Here is a 12,016-nt window from a genome sequence, read left to right as displayed (position 1 = left end):
TTTGTTTTCACAATTTTTCTCCTCTCCATGGGACAATGAGTCTTTTCATTTAGCCTTAGCAAGAGGGTGGGGAAGGAGAGAGAGGAGATCGCTCTGACCCTCTCAGCCTTGGGTTTTTCTAAGCATCACCATTCCAAGTAGATTGTCAAGCGAGTGCAATCCCACCAAAGCCAGCAGGATGTGCTGTGGGCCTTGAAAGGAGAGGCCTGCCCCTTTTAGAATACCCCATGTGACCCCAGTTAGGTAACTTATCCCTCTGGGTTTTAATGAGTCAGCTGTCAAAGGAGAGGTGTGGCTTGCGAATGCTTCTTGGCCTACACCAGGCCACAGGCCAGCACAATCCTGCCATCGTAAAGTAGCCTGGACATAGCTTTCTACAAGGTGGTAAACTCTGCCTCTGGACAAGAAGAAAAAGAGGGTAGGCCATTCATACTTAAGTGCCTGCTATGTGCCAGGGCATTTTGTATATTATCATCTCATTTGATCCCTACAATCAATCTGTCAGGTGAAAAAGTTTCCAATTTCATGAATGAGACACTAAGATTCACAGATGGGCAGATACTCTCCAAGGCCTGAGAGCTAGCTAAGTGGCAAAGCCAAGCTTCTCTCCCCACCATCTCTCAGGCCAGAGGAACTCAGATTCTTGTCATAACTGGGTGCCTGCCTCCCTCCACACTGGTCCCTTGGCTTAGAAGTTCTACATTAATTAAAATTGCATTCATTCCTCAAGGCTCAGCTCATTGTGTTACCCGATTCTCTAAAATGTTCTCCAATTTTCCCAATTAGGATTGACTTTTCTATACACCGCTAACAATGGGTTCATTGTCTGCTCTAGCACTTGGTTTATTTTTCTTGCTACCAGATCTGTCTCCCTGACTGGTCTGTGAGCTGTTCCTTGGGACCTTGTCATTACTGTATCACCCATGTGCTGGGGGCTGAATTTTATAAATATGTTTTTAGAAAACAGACAGACAAATGTTGAATAAACACATTTACTGACCAATAAAAGACCAATAAATGTTGAATCAAACTGGCCCCAGTTCTCCAGCTAACAACTGCCAAGTCCTAGCTCATGTCTTTCTCTGTAGTTTATTTGCCTGAATATAGGTGGCCCTGATGGCTATCTCCTATGATGGGAGGATTCCCTCCCTCAAATTTCTTGGCCGAGTTAAATATGTAATTTTAAAAGGATATAGGTGAAATATCAAATATTTAGTCATAATAACTAATGTATCAACTTAGTCACAAATGCACATTCAAAACTGTTTAAGTTATAAAACCATATATCACTGTGGAAATATGGTTTTTTTCATTAAAAATGTTTCATAAAACAATGTTTTCAAATGCTTGCCCTTTAAGCATCACTATTCTGTCAACACTAAAGATACTTTTTGAGTCTTCTAACCTCTTCACTTGGTCTAAGTTGTCTGAGATACAGCACTTTCCAGACCCATAGCTGATGCTGTCACTGGAGGTTTTATCTCCCGTCAGCAGGTGCCACTTATGTAACATGAGGACAGTATATGTCTTGGAGGCACAAAATCACCATCTCAGCAACTTAGTCATTCATTGTGTTGTTCTTTAAAGGATTGTATCCAGCATCATCCAATCCTTGCAGAATTGTGAAATTCTGCCCTCAAAAATAATTAGAAAATTTGAGTTAATTTTTATTCTTTTGATGTGTATCTATACGTATCTAAAACTAGCACATTGATTGAGAATGTTTTGACTAATGTACCTTCCACAAACAGCAGTTTGTTCAAAATATTTGCTAGAGTCCCTGTTCTTTGAGAGCCTTTGCAAGGCCTCAAATATAGGGCAATTTCTTCTTTTTCTAAGGAATAATTTTTTTGGGGAAAAAAACCTTCTCTTCATATTTTGGTATATATGATCATTCCTTCCATATCTTTTTTTCCCTCCCATGCACTCAAGCACCAAGTCCTGCCATTTTTTTCTCCATGATGTCACTCATGTCTTCTTCTCTTTCCGTACATACCAAGGTCACAGCCCTAGAACTTTATTCCCATCAGAGAGACCACTGGCAGTTATCCTCCAATTTCTTCCTTCCTCTCTTTTCTTAGTACTACCCCCACTTTTTAACCAGACTTGTGACAGGCTGGAATAAAGACCATGGCTCCCAGTTCTCCCTTCTTGCCTTTGTGACTACATGCTGGCCAGGGGATGGCAGTGGACATGGTATGTACAACTTCTGAAAAGCATCCTAAAGGAGGGATGGGAACGACCTCCTTGCTTTTCCCCTTCCTCCTGGCTGGAATGAGGACATCGTGGCTGGATACCCAGCAATCATTTTTAACCATGATCCACGATGGAAACAGAAGCCATGCTACATGGTAAAGCAAGGCACAGGACTGTGGGTGCCTGACCCCACCCTCACCCTGGACTCACTGCCTCCAGGCTTCTAGAATGCAAGACAAAAATCAACTTCCTTCTTTAAGCCACTGTTATTTCAGTTTTTTTTTTTTTTGTAAGGTGGAATTGAACATTCGTCCTAACGAATAGACTATTTCTAAGTCTCTCCTACTGAATCCATCTAGCACCAGGGCTGAATTCAATCTTCCCAACACACTATTGTGCTAATCAGACGCCTGCTCAAAAGCTGCCAGTGACTTCCAACTTTCACGTGCCTATCGGATAAAATCTAGATTCCTTGGTTTAGCATTCAAAGCCCTGTCACCTGGCCCTGTGTTGTAATGCTACACTGCCCCACCTACCCCACCAACACACACACACACACACACACACATACACACAGACACACACACATTAACCCTTCATCCAGCCCCACCCCATAACCTTGTACAATGTCTCTTACTCTCTGCTGGTTGGATTGAGTTGATAACAACTGACATGTGGGTAGGTAGTCACTCCCTCTCAAAATGAACTGATGGAAAGAACCCAAATGATACACTGTGCTGGAGTCATACATGAGATATTATGCAGCAAGAGAAAAGAATGAATTACCACTTCATGCATTAACATCATACATGTACAAACATATTATTGAACAAAATAAAATTCAAAATAGATAAAACTAATCTACTATCATAGGAATCAGGATAGTGGTTACACTTAAGTGTCAGTGCATAGAAAAAGGCATGAAGGGAGTTTGGGGTCCTGAAAATGTTCTATTGATTCATCAGAATGCTGATTACACATTCATGAGAAATAATCCTGCTGTATCCGTGCTTTGTGGCATCCTAAGTCCCATAACCTGGCCTTACGCTACAATGCTAACCTCAACAATTCCCCCCAGCCATCCCCTCCCTGACACACATACAAACACACACATATACCAGCAGACACATGGGGCCAAGACTGGAACCCAGGTCCCTCAGGTGCCCAGCTCAGTGTGTTCTGGGTTGTACCTCCACTGCCTCTCATCACTGACATCGTCATTACCACCAATTCATGACAACAGCTCAAGCCTCTGGAATCAAGCCCAGCCCTGCCTTCCTCTCTGAGTCCCCTCCAGGATCCTGTCAGGTAAGGCAGCAATGGCTGTCTGCCAAGCCACATGGCAGGGTTCAAAGATGACCTCACAGTCTGGAGCTCCAAGTGGCAACTGGTCCCTTGGAAGTGCCTCTGGTGCTGTTTACTAGGAACAGTGACGACATGCTCCACTTTCCATGGCACTTCAGCCTCCATCTCCCCATGACCCTCCTGAGCTATTCTCATATGCACATTAAAGAGGGCAGCCCTCCTGAGCATCCCTAAAGATGGGGAGTCCCAGGGACATGGGTGCTGCAGACCAGAGAGCAGTGAGTCCTGAGGAAAGCACTTAGAGACTCTCTTACCCACTTGACTGGCCTTAAACTCAACCACTCACCCCCTCAGTCTTAGCACGTCCGCTGTCACTGCCTTCCCAGTTTCACACCCAACACCATGTGCTTGCCAGCGTTTACACCCATCACACCCTTTGGCCTGCTTTTCCTGAGACCTGAGCCTGTCTCTACCACTTTCTCCAGCCACACCCCTGCTTTACTCCTTGCCTTCTTTTAGGCACCAGTCACACCTGTTTCGAGGAAAATTGTGGGATTTCCTTCTAGGGCCTCCAAAGACCCTCTTATTGCTTTTCTATCTTTCAAGAAGCAATCTTCTATTTCCTTTTCTTTAAATTATTTTTAAAGATTTTATTTATTTATTCATGAGACACACACACACAGAGAGAGAGAGAGAGAGAGAGAGGGAGGGAGGGAGGGAGGGAGGCACAGACACAGGCAGAGGGAGAAGCAGGCTCCATGCAGGGAGCCCAACGTGGGACTCGATCCCAGGTCTCCAGGATCACACCCTGGGCGGAAGGTGGCACTAAACCACTGAGCCACTGGGGCTGCCCACTTTTCTTTAAATTTTGAGCCACATTACTCAAGCCACATTACAACCACCTCTTGCTGAACAGAGATACATAGTGTTCGCTGATAAGAGCTTAGGGCCTGACAACCATATGAAGGTATCTCAGAGGGGGACTCTGCTATGGCATCTCCAGTGAGTGAGCTCAGGCCACAGTGGCTCCAGTTTGCTTGTGTCTGGATGCTAGGAGCAAGGTACCCTGGAGCCCTGGTTTACAAAAGAGTCCTGGCAGCTGGGAGGCCTGAGGCTGAATTCTACTGACAGGAATAAAAGTATGAACAGGTAGTAAAGAGCCACAGATCTCTGCATTCCCAAGGGGATTCTAAGGCACCAAACTTCACAGTCTAAGAGGAAACTTTCCAGGCCATAAATCCATTTTGGTATCTTGATATGATCTTATGACACTGTCCCTGAGAAAGCAGGCAAGGAGAGCTATGCAGGAGTGGAGTCCAGAATGGAAAACTCCAGTTAAACACATACGATTATCTGTCATTTTCATGTATCTGTGATGAGGCTATCTTCCTGAGTTGGGGAGGTGGTGACTGCTCACAGGAACTCCTTGCTTTCCCTGGAAAGAGGGGTCATGAAACTCACTACCTAGCGTTAGGATGTGCCTGGAACTGTTCGAAGGACTTTAATTCTCACAGCCCTGCAGGTATTACCATCCCCATTAGACAACTGAGGCATAGAGTAGTTAAGTAACTCCAAGGTTACCGACCTGTGAGCTTCACAGCTAGCGTTTGAACCTAGGCAGGCTAATTCCAGACTCTATGCCCTTGACCACCAACCCCCACGACCTCCCTTCTCCTGGAAGGCCCATTCAATGCACTTGGTGCAGATGCATCCTGGCTCCCTGATTCATGACAATTTGAAACTCAGTCAGTCGGGTTAGTTCAGAGTGGCTGTCTGTCCTGAGGATCTACCTTCCCATGGTCCCATCCTGGAGACCTGAACCACAGGGAGTCCTCATGCCTCTGTCCCCTCCCCAAACCGTCCTTGCGGTTTCCAGCAACTAGCACACAATGCCCTCCCCTTTCTGTCCTCTCTCCACAATGGAGAGACAGCGCAGGGGGGACCGAGAACCCAATACAGATGACACGGCATAAAATACCAGCCGACCGCGGGGAAGAAGCCGACCGCATCGGGGCCTGCCGCTGGGATAGGACTCACGCCTCACGGCCACTCCACAAGTCTGTCTCCCCAGGGCCGCGGGAGCCCGGGCCGGAGTCCCCGCGGCGGGACACAGCGCCCCCACCGGGCCCTGCAGGACGCCGGCCGCGCCGTGAGCCCGGAGCCGGGAGCGCGCCCCGCTGGGCCGCCGGGGGTGGCCCCACTTCTCCCGGGCCCGGGCAGCGCCGCTGCGGCCCCGCGCGCGCCCAGCCGGGTCCGGAGCTACTGGCCCCCGCGTCGGGGCCGCTCGGGGGGCCCCTGGCTGCAGGCGGCGCGCGGGGCCGCAGCGGCGGTGGGGGGGGGCACAGTCTGCGCGCGCCCGTCCGCCCCGGCTCCGCGGGCCCCTCGGTCGGTCCGTCAGCGCCTCGGGGCAGCGGGGCCACGCGGAGCCCCGGCGGAAGCGCGCCCCGCTCACCTGCAGCCGCTACCGCGGGCGCCGGGGCGGCGGGACGGGCGCGGCCCCCCGGGTCTCGGTCGTCGGCCTCCTGGGAGACGCGGCCCTGCCCCGGCGCTGCTCGCGCGGGCGGTGGAAGGAGTCCGAGCCGCGGCCGCCGTCTCCTCCCTCGCCGCTTCCTCCAAGTCCCATCCCAGAGCGCTCCCCTCGCTCGCGGCTGCCTGCGCGGCCCGGGGCCAGGGCGGGAGGGCGGCGGGGAGGCGGGGAGGCGGCGCCGCGGCGAGGGTGGGAGCGGGCCGGGCTGGAGGAGGGCTGTCGTCTTTGGGGACGGGGCGGCGCGGAGAGGGAGCGGCCGCGAGTGCAGCCCCACCCTGCGGGCAGCCGGGACCGGACACCCTAGCCCCCCCCCCCCCCCCCCCCGCTCCTCTCGCTCCCTCCGCAAGCCCAGGCGGGATTCAGACTCTAGGGGTCCGGACGGAGACTCAGAACAACAGAGGCTTTGAGGGACTTGGCCTCAAAGCCAAGTGTGGGGTGGGGGCGGGGAGAGAGCACCTCCGAGGGCAGGGAGGCCTGGCAGGGGTACTCTGTCCTGAACTTGAGGTCATGATCTGCAGGAGGCATCCATCCATGATGGTGATGAAGAAGAAATGGCGAGAATGGGATAATTGGTGACAAGTGCCAGGCCCTGTCTTGGCAGCGCCCAGAACACCCCCCCCCCCCAGTGCCGGTTCGTATTAACAGAGCATCCACTGGCCAGGGACCAGGCCAGGCCTCTGGGGGTGAGGAGGGGAGTAAGGATGCCAGGAGAGAGAGGAAACAAAGTTCCTACCCTGAAGAAGCAGAGAAAGTCGAGCTCTGACAGGACTTTTGAAGATATTTGCAACTTTATAAGGTGGGAGAACATGACCTTAGGGGTCCCCGCAGAACATAGGAGGGATGCAGATGACAGGATTGGTCAGCGGCAGGGAAAGGGGCTGGCAAGCCACTCCACACACTGCATGCCGCTCCTGACCAGCATGGGTGAGTGGGCAATGTACACCAGGCCAGCACATCTCCTAATAATGTCTCCAAAATTCTATCTCCAAACCATTAACTCAACCCACCCAGCTCAGGTTTTAACAAGCTACAGGAGAAAGGCAGCAAAACTAATGAGTTTCAATACCTTTGGAGGTGCCAGAGTCTGATAATTTAAGTGCTCTTGGCTGCCTTAACTCCTTTTACTGCCTTGCCTAACCATCACTCCTATTTTATGATCGAGTTGCTTTCTGGAATATAAATGAACACCATGTACAAAATCAATTCCTCAGAAAAGTTCCAGGAGTGGGATTTAAAAATTCCAGCCATAAAGCAAGGGGTTAACACACTCAAGCCATCAGGCAACTCCATGGTGCCATATGCAGAGAAAAAAATCTGGGATTCATGTTCCCTTGTCTCCCTAACCTGCACCTTAGGCCCACCAGGCACTCTTGGCTACCCGAGCAGATCAGAAATAGTTTCTTTGTGTGTCTTTGGGAGGAGGTAGGTAGAGGTCAGAAAGCAAAGAAAGTCTTCAGGAAATGTTTGGTCTCTGAAGTCTTGGATCCCACAGAAGAAAATTCTTCCTGAGTCTGAGCCAGTGAAAATCCCCTAGGAGCTGGGGAGGTTGAGCTGCAGTTTATGGAAACTTGCATTTAAAATGTGTTGCCTTTTTCCAAGACACCAGTATGATCCAGTAATTTACTGAGAAAACAATAGCAATTCCAAAATCCTTCCAAATTTGAAGGAATTGTAACTGAGTAACTGGTTCCAGGGACTCCAGTATATGCCAACTAAAATGGGTGTTTTTCTCCAGGGAATTCTATCAGAATTCTTCAGAATATGAATCTCTGTATGTAGCACTCCTTGGGTCCAAGTCAAATAGTTTAATGAGTTGTTCTACCTTGTGGAATGATCTTCAGTTCAGATCTGCCAGAAAAAAAGGAAGCAAAAGCGAGCTCAATGTCTTGAAATATCAAGTCAGAAAAAATAATTCCTTAACTTCTCTGTTACCTTCTAGGTGAACGCAATTTGATAACAGAGGCTCTTGGGGAAAGCCCAGATTTGCTCTTTCTGCCAGAGGCCTTGCTACCAGCATAGTGTACAGAGAATCTTATTCAGAAGTATGGGTTTAAGATTTTCAGTTCTCATGCAGGCAATTGTATAAGTAGACAAGAATGAGGGCATATAGTATCTGAAAGTTCAAGAGTTAGTTGAAATGGATAAATTAAAAATTTGTTAAATTTAAAAATGTAAAATTAAAAAATGTTTAAATTCCTTACACCTGATAGCTATACAGGGTTCAAATCTCAGTTCTGTATCTCCACATGTGGTCTATTGTGGAGTTAGGACTGGGGTGGGGGATATAATTTGACCCAGGACTCACATTTGTGATTAACCTCATAGAGACTTTTAACATATGAATTCATCTGTTCCTTATAAACATTAAAACTTTCTGTTTTGTTATGGTTTGCTTTCTAGAGGGCAGATTGAAACAGACTGAGACTATTAAATGAAAGGGGACCAGAAACCAAAGTGCAGATAGGTTGGTTCACAGACCTATAACCCAAAATAAACCTTGTACTGAATGGGTGAGGAGAAATGTAAAATTGCAGGTTTACCTCCCTTGCACTGTTTCTCAAGGTGATTGATGATGCTTGAGTCCCATGTAAACTGTTGGCGCTCCCCATTCTCTCATCAAGGAGAAGGGCAGGATGTCTTACATAGGAAAGGAGACATTTCTCCTTTGGGCCAGCTGCCAACTGGTTGGGACTGGAGGTTCAGATGGGAGCATTGCAAGGCTGTGGTTGGGTTTGTACTCCAGCCCAGGACAATGCTTCCTCCTGGATGCCCCATCAACATAGACAACTGGTCCCATGCCCAGGAGATCCTCCTTGAGGACAAGCTGGCTGATGGTACTGTTGTCCAGTACCAGTGAAATGATTTCTAAAAAAAAAAAAAAAAAAATTCCACCTTGGAAAGACAAGATGAAAGATGAAAGTGATCAGGAAAAAACTATAGCAATAGCAAGTCAAATTTTTATTTAGGAAAACAATATACACTTCAAAGAGGACTCAAATGTTTTTATGTGATCTTGAACTCAGATCTTTTGCTCCTGAAGCCAGGGACCAGGAGCAAATATCTTCTTGTTTTCAGATATTGCCCTATGCCATCCCATAGAAAGGAAATGAACCTGGAATTTAGAGCCTTATAATGTTTGCAAAATCAAGTTGATGAGGCTACCTATTAAAAATGAGATGAGATAATAGCACGGGCTGGGAGTTTTAACATATAGGCAAGAGCAAGTGGAAATCTGACTTGTTCTCTTGGATATCATCAAGGCTAAAACATGGCCTATCGTCCTGGAGACTAATTTCCCCTTTTGAGTGGAAGATGGACCTGCTATGCATGGAAGCGTCAGTCACTCCACTGCCTCTTTCATTCTTAAATCTAGGAATTGGCACAAAGAGGTCTGCTGTTAGAAGTCAATAGCCGCATCCCTGTGACACTCAATTGTCTACCTTCACTCAATGCTGTTAATAAATTGATATCTACATTGGTTGCCTGGTGTGAAATCAGACTGCATATTGCAATACTTGGGCAATGACCATGTGCATCTGTCCTAAAAATTCTCCAGGATGCTGGCAGAGCTCAAAAATGGCAACTCAAGAATAACAAAATATCTGAAGTCAGGACTTTTACATGTTCTCTCTTGCTGAAGAAAATAGCTGGGATGTGGTTATTACTGGGGTTCAACAAAAGGGGAGACGCTACAGATGGTCCAGTGGAAAGAATAAGGCAATGCACTGCGGAGAGTCACAATAAATCATAAGATGGAGAAAAATAAGACATAGTGAATAAAGTGAACAATTTCGTTGGGAGAGCAGTCTTTGAAAAGGAGCAATGGAAATGTCTTGACTCATTTAAAATGAGAATTGACAAAGCAATTACCAAGTACAGAAAGTGCCAAAGCATTACTGGCTACCTGTATACTATATGTGAACAAAAAGAGATTGAGAAGAGGATGCAATAACCAAAGTTTTAAACAGGTGAAAATATATTCTAGTTAGAGTAAAATGTCTAAGACAGCCTGGCATCCCTGGTCAGGCCTAATGAGAGGGCTCTGACTAGCACTGCTTCACCTTTAGCTCCAGCCTATGCGTGGGGGCAGAATAATGTTGTCAGAACCATTTCTGAAAATCAGTTACAGGCATACCTCAGAGATACTGTGAGTTTGGTTCCAGATCACTGCAATAAAGCAAGTATCACAATAAAGGGAGTCAAGTGAATTTTTTGGTTTCCCAGTGTACACAAAAATTACATTTTTAAAATATTTTTATTTAAATTCAATTTAGTTAACATACAGTGTATTAGTAGTTTCAGGGGTAAATTTTAGTGATTCATCAGCTGCATAGAACACTTAGAACTCATCATATCAAAGCCTTCCTTAATGCCCATCACCCACCTACCCCACCCCCTCACCCACCTCCCTTCCAGCAACTCTCAGTTTGTTCCCTATAGTTGAAAGAGTGTCTTACAGTTTGCTTCCCTCTCTGTTTTTATCTTATTTTATTTTTCCTTCTTCTGTGTTTATCTGTTTTGTTTCTTAAATTCTACATATGAGTGAAATCATATGGTATTTGTCTTTCTCTGATTTATTTTGCTTAGCATGATACCTTCTAGTTCTATCCATGTCATTGCAAAGGGCAAGATTTCATTCTTTTTGATGGCTGAGTAATATTCCATTGTATATATACATCACATCTTCTTTATTCATTCATCTGCTGATGGATCTGGGCTCTTTCCATAGTTTGGCTATTGTGGACGTTGCTGCTATTATCTTTGGGGTGCATGTGCCACTTCAAATCACTGTGTTTGTATCCCTTGGGTAAATACCTAGGAGTGCAATTGCAGAGTCGTAGGGTAGCTCTATTTTTTAACTTTTTGAGGAACCTCCACACTGTTTTCCAGAGTGGCCATACCAGCTTGCATTCCCACCAACAGTGCAAGAGGGTTCCCCTTTCTTTGGATCCTTGCCAACATCTGTTGTTTCCTGACTTGTTGAATTTTTTTTTAAAGATCTGATTTACTTATTTGGGAGAGAGAAAGAGTACAGGAGAAGAGTGAGAGTGAGAGGGAGAAGCAGATTCCCTGCTGGACACAGAGCTTGACATGGGACTCTATTCCCAGGACCCAGATTATGACCTGAGCCGAAGGCAGATGCTTAACCGACTAAGCTACCCAGGCACATCCTGACTTATCAATTCACACTATAGTCTATTAAGTGTGCAAAGCATTATGTCTGTACGATGTACATAACTTAATTTATTTTATTATTAGTATTTTTTACATAATTTAAAAAGATTTTATTACTAAAAAATGCTAAGCATCATCTGAGCTTTCAGTGAGTTGTAATCACTGATCATAGGACTCCAATAGCACAAATGACTGAAGAAAAAAATAGATAAATTAGAATTCATCAAAATTAAAAGCTTTTGTGCTTCAGTGGACACCATCAATAAAAGGCCACCCACAGAATAGGGAAAGTCTTTTGCAAATCATAGATGGATAAGAGACTTGTATCTGGACTATATAAAGGATTTTCATGCTTTAATAATAAAAATGCAGCCCAATTTATAAATGGTCAAAGTTTCTGAATAGATATTTCAGCAAAAAAAGATATTCAAAGACACCCAAGATCTATAAAGAAATTATTAAACTCAACACCCAGAAACAAACAATCCAATCATGAAATGGGCAAAAGGCATGAACAGAAATTTCACCAAAGAAGACATACACATGGCCAACAAGCACATGAAAAAATGCTTCACATCACTTGCCATCAGGGAAATACAAATCAAAACCACAATAAGATACCACCTCACACCAGTGAGAATGGTGAAAATTAACAAGACAGGAAACAACAAATGTTGCTGAGGATGTGAAGAAAGGGGAACCCTCTTGCACTGTTGGTGGGAATATAAACTGGTGCAACCACTCTGGAAAACTGTGTGGAGGTTCCTCAAAGAGTTAAAAATAGAGCTACCCTACAACCTAGCAACTGCACTA

General features: G+C 46.1%; 1 protein-coding gene across 2 annotated transcripts in view; it reads right to left on the bottom strand.

Annotated features, from left to right (window-relative positions):
• The window catches only part of MATN2 (matrilin 2), a 136,252-nt gene extending 130,053 nt beyond the window's left edge, over positions 1–6,199 (bottom strand). For both annotated transcript variants that reach the window (XM_055303433.1, XM_055303434.1), the window contains exon 1: positions 5,954–6,199. The gene's annotated coding sequence lies outside the window, so the exon portion shown is untranslated. The remainder of the gene's footprint in view (positions 1–5,953) is intronic.
• Between the last annotated feature and the right edge of the window lie 5,817 nt (positions 6,200–12,016).

This window comes from Nyctereutes procyonoides, unplaced genomic scaffold, assembly GCF_905146905.1.
Source record: "Nyctereutes procyonoides isolate TBG_1078 unplaced genomic scaffold, NYPRO_anot_genome, whole genome shotgun sequence".
Lineage (NCBI taxonomy): Eukaryota > Metazoa > Chordata > Mammalia > Carnivora > Canidae > Nyctereutes > Nyctereutes procyonoides.
Note: the sequence above shows the minus strand (reverse complement) of the source record. Positions and strands in the feature narration are given on the sequence as shown.